The sequence below is a fragment of the Vulpes vulpes genome, chromosome 7 (assembly GCF_048418805.1).
Source record: "Vulpes vulpes isolate BD-2025 chromosome 7, VulVul3, whole genome shotgun sequence".
Classification (NCBI taxonomy): Eukaryota; Metazoa; Chordata; class Mammalia; order Carnivora; family Canidae; genus Vulpes; species Vulpes vulpes.
The window spans coordinates 110,503,551-110,516,497 of record NC_132786.1 but is presented as its reverse complement, the minus strand read 5'-3'; the positions used below and the strand labels follow the sequence as shown (position 1 = coordinate 110,516,497).

The 12,947-nt window shown below is 36.0% G+C and overlaps 1 protein-coding gene and 1 pseudogene across 15 annotated transcripts in view; one reads left to right on the top strand and one right to left on the bottom strand.

The window, feature by feature from the left end:
• The window catches only part of BBS9 (Bardet-Biedl syndrome 9), a 433,010-nt gene that overhangs the window by 175,734 nt on the left and 244,329 nt on the right, over window positions 1-12,947 (bottom strand). The gene's annotated exons all lie outside the window — the stretch shown is intronic.
• Window positions 12,128-12,429, top strand: LOC112935395 (large ribosomal subunit protein eL36-like; annotated as a pseudogene).

Genomic DNA, 12,947 nt, shown 5'->3' with positions numbered 1-12,947 from the left:
TCTAAAACTTTCTTAAACTCCAAAAATCCATTATTCTCAGGATCTGTTCATATATTTCTCTGCCTACCCCCTCCTTTTATTGGGGGGGGGGGGGGGGACATAGGACCTAAATTCTCTAGGCTAAAAAAATTCCAAGTTAATCATAAAGGCTTCAGATGTCAGAGATTCTCAACTGCTGAGTACAGCTTGCAATTGTCACTAATTTTCTCTCTAAACCTGGTCATGTTTAGTGTATCAGATAAAAGGAAGCCAAATAAGACACCAAGTGCTATAAAAATATTTAGCACAGTCTCAGTAAATTTCAATACCTAAAATTATTTATTTATTCCCTACAAATTATTCCCCCAAAATTATTTAACATATTTGGAATCAAATAATGAAAGATATTTTTGCCACATCACCATTAGGATCTAGTTTCACAGAATTTTGTTACTGTATTATAATCACTAAGCATATTAATATAAGGTGGCAATGACTTTATTTGGAAAACGATTACATTTAAAAAGCAAATATTTTAAGTACTTTAAGTGAAAATAAGCTACTCATTTCCATCAATGTTTGATCAATTGTTTGGCCTTAGCCAAAGCATGGTTATTTCAAAAATAATGCAAGCAACACTTTTACACTCTATTTTCCTTAATAAAAAGTACATTTTAGTTCATTATTGATGTACAATTTTAACTAAAACTCCAAGTCCACATTTTGCTTTTTAAATAACAGATATTTTCATTAGCTAAGAAAAAGTTAGCCCATTGTCACAATCCTCCTGAAATAATTAAGGTAACAAGGGCAAAAGGTTACTTAAGACTTTACTACAGTGGGAGCTTAAATTATAGGTTTTAAACAAGATGTAAGGACCAATACGCATGAAAAAAAAGTGCAATTTTAATGGAATGCAGAACAAATTAACTTTTTAACATTTAATAATACCCAATTGCATAATGGGATTTTGCTAAGTGCTACAGGGAGCAAAAAATAAAAGTAACACTGCAAGGCATGCTTGTTAACTACTTCAAGCTAAAGGCATTATTGGCCTACTAAATGCTGTAGTAAATGGACACATTGTAACATGAAAGACTCTGGACTCTGCCATCTGATTGGCATGTTTTGTTTGTTGTTTCTTTTTAAAAGAGAGGAAAAGATCAAAAACCTCTAAGGAATTTTGTTAACATGTTCCCAGAATTTCTTCTAAATACTTCCCTAGACTGGGAAAAGCTTCTCCTACAGGGTTACGTTCTCCCCTATTAAGTCAACCAGAAAGGTGGCTACAAGATCCTTTTAAACCCAGCTCTCTCCACAGGGGCAGAACCACCACAGCATTCCGGTCCTGGACCTGGGGAGCCTGGAATTCAATCTGTGCCTCTTGACTATAAAGCAATAACCATAGGGCTTGGGGCCAGCCTTTGTTTTCATCCAATTAATTGAGCAAAAATGGTTTCAACTGTGAAAAGACCTCCATGACATAGCTCCAAAGCTTGACAAAAGAGGTATGGATTATGTGCCCAAGCCTCAGAATTGCACTGCAAGAAGGGACTGTGATACACTGGCCACATACTCTGTCTCCCAAGGGAGAGGGTCGGGGACATGATCAATTCTTAGTCTTCATAATCAAGGGTGAAAATCTATCCATCATCCTTCTGCTGACCCTTCCTACTTTAGGCACTAGAGGAACCAAAACTGTAACCTTCAAGAGCACTAAGAGCTAATCTTAAGTTTCCTGCAAAGATGTCAGGGGCAATATTCATTTATTCACTCTATCAACTTAGAGTTACCTACCATAGGCCAGGCGATGTGCTTGACAGAGTGAACAAGACAGAAAGGGCCCCTGCCTTTACAGGACCTAGAACCTAGTAGCTGTATATGCCACAGATAGTGTCAGTCAACTAAAGAAAGTGGCCAAGCTCAACCAGTGAACACAGGTCAGCAGAAACACTATTTCCACTCCTCTTCATTACATGCTCTCTTTTCTGTCCTTTAATCCTTTGGTTAAGTTTCTAAATAACCTGGCTGAATGAAAGATTGGCCATCAGAAAGAGAAAATACTAAGACTTTTTTCTAAGGGTTGACAGTGAAAACCCATTCTGTTCAGCCAGAAAATCTTTCTTATAGTCAGGCATATACTAAAACACTCCCAATCCCCACCCCTTTGACTGACTCTGCTAAACAGTTATGGAAACATTTGCCTTAGAGTCTGAATAAAACCTCAGAATCCTTCTCAAGTCAGCATTTTAGGCAGCCACCATCAACTGTTCAGAATTGGCATAGGAGATGAAAATTATTTGCTAGCAATCTCAGAGTGCATTAGAAGAGTTTCTATACCCAATAGAAGGTTGAGCTAGATGACTAAGGCCAACTGCAATGCCATAAATATAGGAATATGAAATCCTAAAAATGGGAAGTATACAACTTAAATTAATTATAACATTCCAAAAGTGTGTTTATTGGTAGGGTATTTAAACTCATAGAAGGAATTTCCCCAAAGAGACAATACTATAAATTGTGTTAATGTCACAGAACAGTCCTCAAAAGACTCTTTTAGCCCATTATGTGCCAAAATGGAACTGAACAAGTATACATTTGAAAAGAAAAACTAGTAGAAAGTAAGAGACTTATGGGGGGTTAGTATACTACTCTCAATAAAAGTTTAAGACAGCATTGTGGACTAGACCCAGGAGTTCAGAAAGCACATGTAAAAGAAGATGCCACAACAAGGCTCAAAGACAAACTATATAAAACCACTAAGAAAGAGGGAATTTGACTGGGGTCCCTATGCTTTAAACACCATTTCTACCATGAAAAATATTCCTGAGATGAAATTTTTAAAAAAGGACCACAAGCACATCTTTTATACAATGATCCCAATTGTTTTTAAAGATTTTATTTATTTATTCATGAGAGACACACACACAGAGAGAGAGAGAGACAGAGAGACAGAGAGGCAGAGAGGCAGAGAGACAGAGAGGCAGAGACACAGGCAGAGGGAGAAGCAGGCTCCATGCAGGGAGACCGACCTGGGACTCGATCCCGGGTCTCCAGGATCAGGCTTTGGGCTGAAGGCGGTGCTAAACCGCTGAGCCACCCAGGCTGCCCTCCCAATTTTTAAAATAATGTATACAGGGGCAGCCCCGGTGGCGCAGCAGTTTAGGGCCGCCTACAGCCCAGGGCGTGATCCTGGAGACCCGGCATCGAGTCCCATGTCAGGCTCCATGCATGAAGCCCGCTTCTCTCTCTGCCTCTCTCTCTCTCTGAATGGGTAAATAAATAAATCTAAAAAAATTTTTTTTTAAATAAAATAATGTATACACACAAAGAGAAAGAATGTTCATAAGGAATTACGTTCATTTTTTTTGTTTTGCATTTGTTTGAATTTTACAAATTTTCCACCATAATGGTATTTAACACAATTTTTTCAAAAGGTACATAAAATTAAATTATTTCTGATTGCTTTAAAAGAGATTTTTGTAAAAGTTTTCTTTGTGGGTATAACTTAAAGTCATTCCACTATATAATCAAATCAAAAGCCAATCATTGCCTGCCCCTTTTAGGTCATTTTCCCCTTTCTCTCCTGTCTCTCCTAACAGGGATATTTGTAGGCCTGAAACAATCAGAAAAATTCCTACTAACTGATCTAAATCCCAAATAAGGGAAGACTGCAGGGGCACTCATGTGCTGCCTCCTTCTTAGTCCATGAAGGAAAATGACATTGAAGCATGGCTACAATTTTTTTCTAACAAGATGGATCCTAGTACAAAAAAATTAAAATAATCTATTGTTGAGTTATTATAGCTCCTATTAGTCACTTTTAGCATCAAGTACAATGATCTTCATCTAAAATATTTTAACTAAAAAATTATATATGACACATCTGCTCATAGTTCACTTAAGCTGGGTTTGGTTTGGTTTGGTTTTTAATTCACTGTAAGCAAAGAGCCAATGGCCAGCCCCTCTCTTTAGCTATTTGTAACAGTATTCCCTGTGTGTTTCCATATGCAACTCTTTGCTCTCTTTAATTGAACTGGGTGGTCTAGCACAGGACTATATAGACACATTCTTTTGCAGATTCCCTGTAAGGTGCTCATGAAATAGTTATCCTGATGTATCTACTAGGGAAGATACCGTCAGGGAAAAATTAAAGAATCCCTCTTGCACATTCTATGCTGCTGATGGCACTATCTACTCACAAAATTAGCAATTACCTGGTCATTCAGATTATAGCCTTAAAATGTCCCTATTCTTTGAACTGGTAATTACTATTATAGAAGTCTCTCCTAAGAAAACAAATTTTTATTTAGAAAAAAAAAAGAAATTCAAAACAAAAATTAAACTCAACCTAGATCTTACTAAGGGAATGATTAACTAAATGATCATTCATGGTCCCAGTGGACTCTCCATCTTGACAAAGCTGAAAGTTATAATGGCTGAGAGTAGAAGTGAGCCTGTAAGATTTCTCAAGCACTGAGAGTTATAGGAATGCCTGGTTCTCCCTCCATTTACTATTGAAACATATTGTATTGTATCTGGACCTGTACTTGATTGGAGGCTAAAGGAACTGTCATTTAGCTCATAACCTAGTGTGGACTATGAGGAATCCAGAAGAACTAATTCATAGTGAAAAACTGGCTCTTTTCCTAGGTACTAGGTAACCAATTATTTCCTAGCATCCCTATTAAAGTATACTAAACATTGCAGCCATCAGCTTTTAAGACTTTATGGTAAATAATTTTTATTTTAAGAATAAAAGCCAAAATCAAGGAGAACACTATCAAGCTAGAAATGAAAATCTGGTAAAATAAAGTACCTCATCAGAATCTATGATTCAGGCTCATGAAAAACACATTTAAAAAAGAACTGTAAAACCTAATTGGAATGTAAAAAATAACTTACCTCAAATGATATACAGCATAAACCTTTCAAACACTCATTAGTTAACACCAGAAAGATGATAGAGCCTATTCTTGTTCCAAGATGATAATTGCTTTCTAAGTACAAAGAGATCATAAAAATTCCACAGTGACAAAACAGAGTTCTCAAACAACTCAATAGTGAAAACATAATCATAGCAAAGGAGGATTAGAAGCATTGCCCATAGTACCTGCAATGACTGTTCAACTCCCGGAGTGGGAATGAGTTAGGTCTAAATATGCAAGTTGTAAAGTACATATCTCATTAGCAAAATAATATCCTGGTCCCAGAGGAAATTTTTGGCAGAGACATAAAGCATGCCTTCAGAAGCTCCCTGAAGAAATGCTAACTAACTACCATTGGGGCAGGACCATCAAGTTCAAAAAATAATGTGTTGTGCCCTACTATGTGCCATACCAGGCTCTGTGCTAGGCAGTGGGGCACAAGAGTAAACATTAGATCTGGTAGTTATTTTTATCCAGGAAAGAGACTAAAACCAGATTAAAAATCCACTTCAACTGAAATGCACAGTACTTGTCTGCTAAATAACTTTGAGGTCCTATAAGAAAAATGACATAGAAGCATGGCTACAAATTTTTTCTAACAAGATGGGTCCTAGTACAAAAAAATTAAAATAATCTATTGTTGAGTTATTATAGCTCCTATTAGTCACTGTTAACATCAAGTATAATGATCCTCATCTAAAACATTTTAACTAAAAAATTATATATGACACATCTGCTCATAGTTCACTTAAGGACCACTGTATCTTTTTGAATATTTATCATCTTCAATGGCAGAAGACCAGACTAAAAGGTAATATTTGTCTATCTTTATAATTATCATCACTATAGGAAAGTCGTGTTCCTTGCAGTTATCAGTCATATCATAAACAGTTTTATATAACTTTTCCAATCACAAAGAAATTGATAAATAGTTGCTCAATAAATATTTGATAGAGTAATATCTTAATCTTTTAATCCCTGAATTTCAATAAAATATCCTATTCTTTCTTAAGTTTTTAAAACTATTTTAAAATATTTTGACACACATTAAACATTTGTAGTCTGGATAACACTTTCAAGACTTAAGAATCACCACAAAATATATTTCCTAGGCTGAATCTAAAGGAGCTATATTAAGCACACATATACATTTATATAAAAAGCAGTAAGAGATATACCATTTTTGTGTTATTTCTTGAAATCTGATTAAAACTTGAGTTTAAACCTAAATGTATAGGAAAAAGGAATAAATTCGCTTATTTTAAGAAGACAGTTTTGCAAAGTTGTAAAACTGGTTCCATAGAACCTAAGATTTCATCTGTCGTTAGTGAACCTAACAAGGTTTGTGGACAAGCAAGAGTGTTGAAACCTTGTCAAGAAATATTTTAAATATTAAAAAACTATGTCAACCCTTGTTCTGTTCATGACTAAACTTGATACAATCAAGAAAAATTAGTTTCGGATGTGGGATACTTCAGGGATTTGAAGTAGTTTGCTAAATAGGAAGCTAAATCCAATTACTTTTCTGAAGATTTGGCATCTTCAACTGAAAACCAATATTCCAATTAACATTAGACAAATATCCAAGCTTATCCACATGTTCCAGGCATCCTTTCTGGCTAACAAGTAGGCTCCATTTCTGTATTTAATTATTCCCTTATGTATACATAGGGCCTGCATTATACTTGAGGTATATGAGGTGGGGAAAAAAGAAAATTCTAAATTCTTCTGTGGTTCACTTCTACATGTGCACAACCCAAATTTAACCTCCTACATAATTTTATCTTCTTTTCTAAATTAAAAATGTGCCAACGCAAGTCTTCTTTTAAATATGATGTTCTGAACTACCTAAATGGTACAAATGTCAAAGGCACTCTCTGTATCACTTCACCCAACTTAAAAATTACAAACAAAACTCAGCTTCATCATCAAATATTGCCTTTAGCTTGCCTGAAGCTTAAAAGCTATTCAGATTTTCTGAGCCAGATTATTTATGTACCTGGCTCCTTTACTTCAAGGGAAATTTCCAAAGTAAGAGTAGCTTCAAGGAAAAAAGATTCAGTTCATTGTCAATCAGCAGGAACTCTTCATAAATGGAAGAAGAAATTCTCAAGAGTGGGAAACTTGGTTAGCATAGAAAAAATACCTGTGTTCTAGGTTGTTATAATGTATTTGCATCTTGTGTCTACATCAAATGTCTAATTTCATATTAATGCTATGTTATCACAGCACACATTTTTTTCTGACTAGTACTTTGGAGCAAACAATATTCATTTATTCAGAACCAGCAAAGAATATCATTATGGCAGTAGTGAAGTATCACACCAGGTCTAACTTTGGAAATTGTTTTCAGTTCATTTTCTAAGAGTGAAAACTTTATAACAAACTAAAAGAATGTGTGTCTGTATACAGATGTATGTGAAGTATGTACATTCAGTAAAATACCAGCTATCTAGACCTCTGGTAATGTCATCCATCCAAAATAATTAGGAAGAATTATGAAGGAGAGAGCTTAGCTGGCTCAGTTGGTAGAGTATGTGACTCTCGATCTTGGGGTTGTAAGTTTGAGCCCCACGTTAGGTATAGAGATTACTTAAGAAAACCTTTAAAAAAAGAATTTATGAGAGGTTAGTGAAGACAGTAAAAGCAGAATATGCCTGAAGTCCCAAAATAGATTCATAAATAAAACCCATGTCCTAAAACAAATTTACATAAAGCACTAATAAGAAGTTTAGGCCTCTGCTTAGCACTCGCTGTTCTTAATATATATATCAAACAAACTTGGTAACCTGCTAAACCTCTAGAACTAGTAAATTAGAAATCAGCAGGGCTATTACAAATCAGGAAAAGAAAGAAAGAGAAAATAGTACCCCAAAATCCAATGGAAAAAAAGAAGTCAGATTATATATTATTTTACAGTAAGTAAAATAATTTTAAATAGTATTTTTTGTCTAGACCAGTTACGTCAGGGACAAGCAATCCCTAGTGGGCTTTAAACAATTGAAGGACCACTAGGTTCAGTCTTCAGACCTGTTTTCTACTCTATCCTCAATGTTTCTCAATGAGTCATGATCCCTCAGTGGTATATGCAATTAATTAAATGGGTTATGAACATATTTTTTTTGTATGATGAGATGGGATATCCTACTTGAAATATATATTCACTGAATACAGAAGTAAGTAGAGATATTTTTGGTTAATTTTTATCACCTATCCCCTCACAGTGCCTAACATAGGATTTTAAACATGAGTAAACACCAAAATGTCCCATAAGGAATATATGAATCATATGGAAATAATCTGGACATAGCATGTTAAGAGAGAAGAGCAGTAGGTCAATGGTATACATCAACATTTAAAGGCAGAAGTAAGGGATTCCTGGGTGGCGCAGCGGTTTGGCGCCTGCCTTTGGCCCAGAGCGCGATCCTGGAGACCCAGGATCGAATCCCACATCGGGCTCCTGGTGCATGGAGCCTGCTTCTCCCTCTGCCTGTGTCTCTGCCTCTCTCTCTCTCTCTGTGTGTGTGTGTGACTATTATAAATAAATAAAAATTAAAAAAAATAAAAATAAAGGCAGAAGTAAAAGTAGTCTATGAAGACAGCAAAAAACAGTTGTAAGAATGGTTATACATTAAGACAGCCAAGGAAGCTTTCAAAAAAGTTATGATTGGATGACAAAATTAAACATGGTAGAGGGGTGCCTGGGTGGCTCAGCCAATTGAGCTCCTGACCCTTGATTTCAGCTCAGGTCATGAGTGTCTTGAGAACAAGCCCTGAGTGGCACTCCACACTTAGTGGGAAGTCTGCTTGGGATTCTCTTTTTCTCTCTCTCTGCCCCTCCCCCTGCTCGTGCTCTCTCATTCACACTCTCTCTCAAATAAATAAATATAAATTTTTAAAAGACTGTATAATATTATAACGAAAATAATATTTAATGGATTTGGCAATCAGAAGGTCAGAGGCAGGGATCCTGGGTGGCGCAGTGGTTTAGCGCCTGCCTTTGGCCCAGGGCACGATCCTGGAGACCCAGGATCGAATCCCACGTTGGGCTCCCGGTGCATGGAGCCTGCTTCTCCCTCTGCCTGTGTCTCTGCCTCTCTCTGTGTGTGTGTGTGACTATCATAAATAAATAAATATTTAAAAAAAAGAAGGTCAGAGGCAACAGCAACAGGGGCAAAAACCATATTAAAAGTGAAAGGAGGGATCCCTGGGTGGCGCAGCGGTTTGGCGCCTGCCTTTGGCCCAGGGCGCGATCCTGGAAACCCGGGATCGAATCCCACGTCGGGCTCCCGGTGCATGGAGCCTGCTTCTCCCTCTGCCTGTGTCTCTGGCTCTGTCTCTCCTTCTATCTCTCAAGAATAAATAAATAAAATCTTAAAAAAAAAAAAAGTGAAAGGATAATGAAAGACAAATAATGGTAAAGATATTCCAGGTTCATGGAGTGAAAGACTTAATACTGTCAAAATATCCATACTACCCAAAGTGATCTACAGAGTCAATGTATTATCTCTCATAACATTGGACCTGGCAGTGAGTTACTGGATAGGACACCAATAGCATAGGTAACAAAAGCAAAAATAGGACTATATCAAATGAAGAAGCTTCCGCACAGCAAAGGAAATAATCAACAGAGTGAAAGGCAATCTATGGAATGGAAAAAAATATTCACATATTACATATATAAATAAGGGGCTATATTCAAAAGATACAAAGAACTCCTACAATCTGATAATAAATACCTATCAGGAGGGCCATTATCAAAAAAAAATCAATGTTGGCAAGGATGTAGAGAAACTGGAACACTTGTACACTATTAGTTGCATGAAAAATGGTATAGCCATTATGGAAAACAGTATAGAGGCTCCTCAAAAGATTTAAAATAAAACTACAATATGATCCAGAGGTCCCACTCTTGAGTATTTATCCAAAAGAACCAAAATCATTATTTCAAAGAGATATCTGCACTCCCATTTTCATTGCAGCATTATTCACAGTACCCAAGATATGGAAACAATCTAAATGTCTGTGAACAGAGGAATTAAAAAAAAATGTGGGGGGGTTTGTATATAATATATGTAAATATGCATATAATATATAGTATTATTGTATGTATATATGCATAAATATGTATATAATATATAGTAATAGTATTATATGATGTAACATATGTTATATTAAAAAGAAGGAAATTCTGCCATTTGTGAAAACATGGATGAACTTTGAGGACATTATGTTAAGTGAAATAAGCCAATCACAGAAGAAAAAATACTACATGATTCCACTTATATGAGACATCTAAAGTAATCAAACTCATAGAAGCAGAAAGTAAAATGGTGGGTGCCAAGAATAGAAGCAGAATGGGGTGGAAAGGGGAGGTCCGGTGCAGTGGGTAGAATTTCAGTCATGCAAAATGAAAAAGTTCTAGAGATATTCTGTACCACAATGTGCATACTGTCAACAAAACTATTCTGTATGCTTAAAAATTTGTTAATAGAGTTCATATATGCAGGTTTTTTAACACAATATAAAGGGGACAGATAAATGAAATGGAAAATGAGAGAATAAAGTAGAAAAGTAGTTTTCTGATGAGACAAGTGTGCAGAGGGAAAGAAGGAAGAATGGGTTACATGTAGAAGAGAAATACAAAGAAAAGTTGCAGGAGGCAAATCTGTGCCAGGATAAACCTCAACACGTCTATAGGCTATAAGGAAGGAACAGGGAAAGGGAGAGATAAAAAATATAACAGTCAGAATAAATGATGAGTAAGTTATTATTCCAGAAACTAGTGGAAGATGAAAAAGGTCAAGTGAAGGACTGATCTTGAAGAAGAGGAAGAAATCCTCATATACTGCTAATGGAAATAGAAAATGATACAACACTGAGGAAAAAGTATGACATAAAAAGTTAAACAAAAATTTACATATGATGCTGCAAGTCTACTCTCAATAATCTACCAAGAACAAACAAAATATATATCCACAACGACATATGATAAATGTTCACAGCAGCATTATTCATTTATTAGTCAAAAATGAAAACAATTCACCTATCAACTGATTAAAAACAAAATGTAGTGTATTCATACAATGGGATACTATTCAACAATTAAAAGGAACAAACTGCTGACACATTCTACAACATGGATGAACCTCAACATTATGTTAGGTAACAGACTCAGATCCAAAAGACTAATTATTGTACAATTCTAACTATATTAAATATCCAAAAAAGACCAACTTAAACAAAAAGTAGATTAGTAGTTTCTTGGTGTTAGGGGTGGAAGGGGGGATGAAGTACAAATGGGCATAAGGGAGTTTTAGAGGATAATGGTAATGTTCTAAAACTATATTGAACTGATATTTGCACAACTCTATGAATACACTAAAATTCATTAAATGGTAGATTCCCATGGATGAATTTTGTAGTATGAAAATTATACACCAATAAAAGTTTTTTTTTTTTAAGAGAATAGGTTAACTTGACTGGCATGTATGTCTTGCAGAAATGAGAGTTAAGATCAGGAGAAGCTGGGTCCCATTCTTCAGAGATCTTTGAATGCCAGAGACAGAAGTCTCAACCAGACAGACAAAGGAGATCCCCTGAAGGTCTCAGAATGGGATAGGACAAAAACAAATTAAAAATTCAGTTAATTACATTCAGAAGATTAGTCTTATCTAATATGTCAAACAAGAAGTTGACACATTAGATCATAAAGACCAGGACTTGTGAGCTTCCTTGAGTCCATGGCCTCAACTAGCAAGAGCTGATCCTCTTATATGCTTTCACCTTGTATCACAAAAAGTGGGATAAAATGCAGGGAGAGATGGCCCATGAAAAATCTATCACTTCCATAGAAAAAAAACCTCTTCAAGACTATAGCCTTTGAGGCCATCATTCCAAATGAGGAATCGACTAAACAAGCATATTAAGTGCTGACTAGAAGCCAATCCTAGATGGGGGTAAAGAATCAATATCTGAGTAGGAAGGGTGGTTGGATTTTCCTGAAATTCTCTGAAAGAGATTTAGAAGTCATATAAAAGAAAATCTAAAAACAACAATATAGGGTAGTCCATCAGGGAAAATAGTGAAGTTACATATCTGCTGATTTTATTGTACAACATTCTAACTAATTATTCCCAAGTACAGTTACAACATATTTAAATATCTTACAGTCCAATGTTCCTTCTGCCTTAGGAGCCACAGAGGAGCAGCAAGCAGCCATGGCTCTGCACTACCCTAGGGCTATGGGCCTCAACAAGGGCCACAATGTGATGCAGCCTCTGCTGACAGCACACTGTGTGCCTCACGGAGCACACCAAGTTTGGGTAGGACATGATCTGAGAGGTGTGCAGCTTCACCCCTCAGGAGCAGAGTGCCATGGGGATTCAAGGTCTCTGAGGACAAAAGTACCCTCACGTTCATTGAGAAAAGAGTGGGGACACACATCCGTGCCAGGAGAAAGAGAGAGGAGCTGAGCAATGTCCTGGCAGCCATGAGGGAAGCAGCAGCCAGGAAGGACTGAATCTGTATGTAATAAAGGCTTTTTGGAATTTGAAAAAAAGTAAAAAATAAATAAAGTCCAGTGTTCAAAATTCATTTATTTTAATCAGATTAAATCAATTTTATCTATTACTACCTTGTTCCTGAATATACAGCTGAGTCTCACAAATTATCTTTTTAAAAATATATCACCTCAATTTATCTTTGGTTACATTTGGTACTTTTTTTTTTTAATCTAAATTCAATTTGCCAACATACATTTGGTACTTTCAAACAACACTTAGGGCACTATTAGCCTTCTGGATATTAATAGACAAGGACACATATCAGTATTGATATAACTACTTAGATGTTCATAGATAATCCTATAAAGACAATACATCTCTTTATTTTGTTAAGCAATATCATAAAATAATCTCTCTGGCTTTGTTTTTCTTAACTGAGAGAAAGAAAGAAAGTGGGGGAAGGGAAGGAAAGAACAGAGGAGGGTTAAGAGTATGGTGATCATTGTTAATTCACAATTCAAACCATTCAGAACCC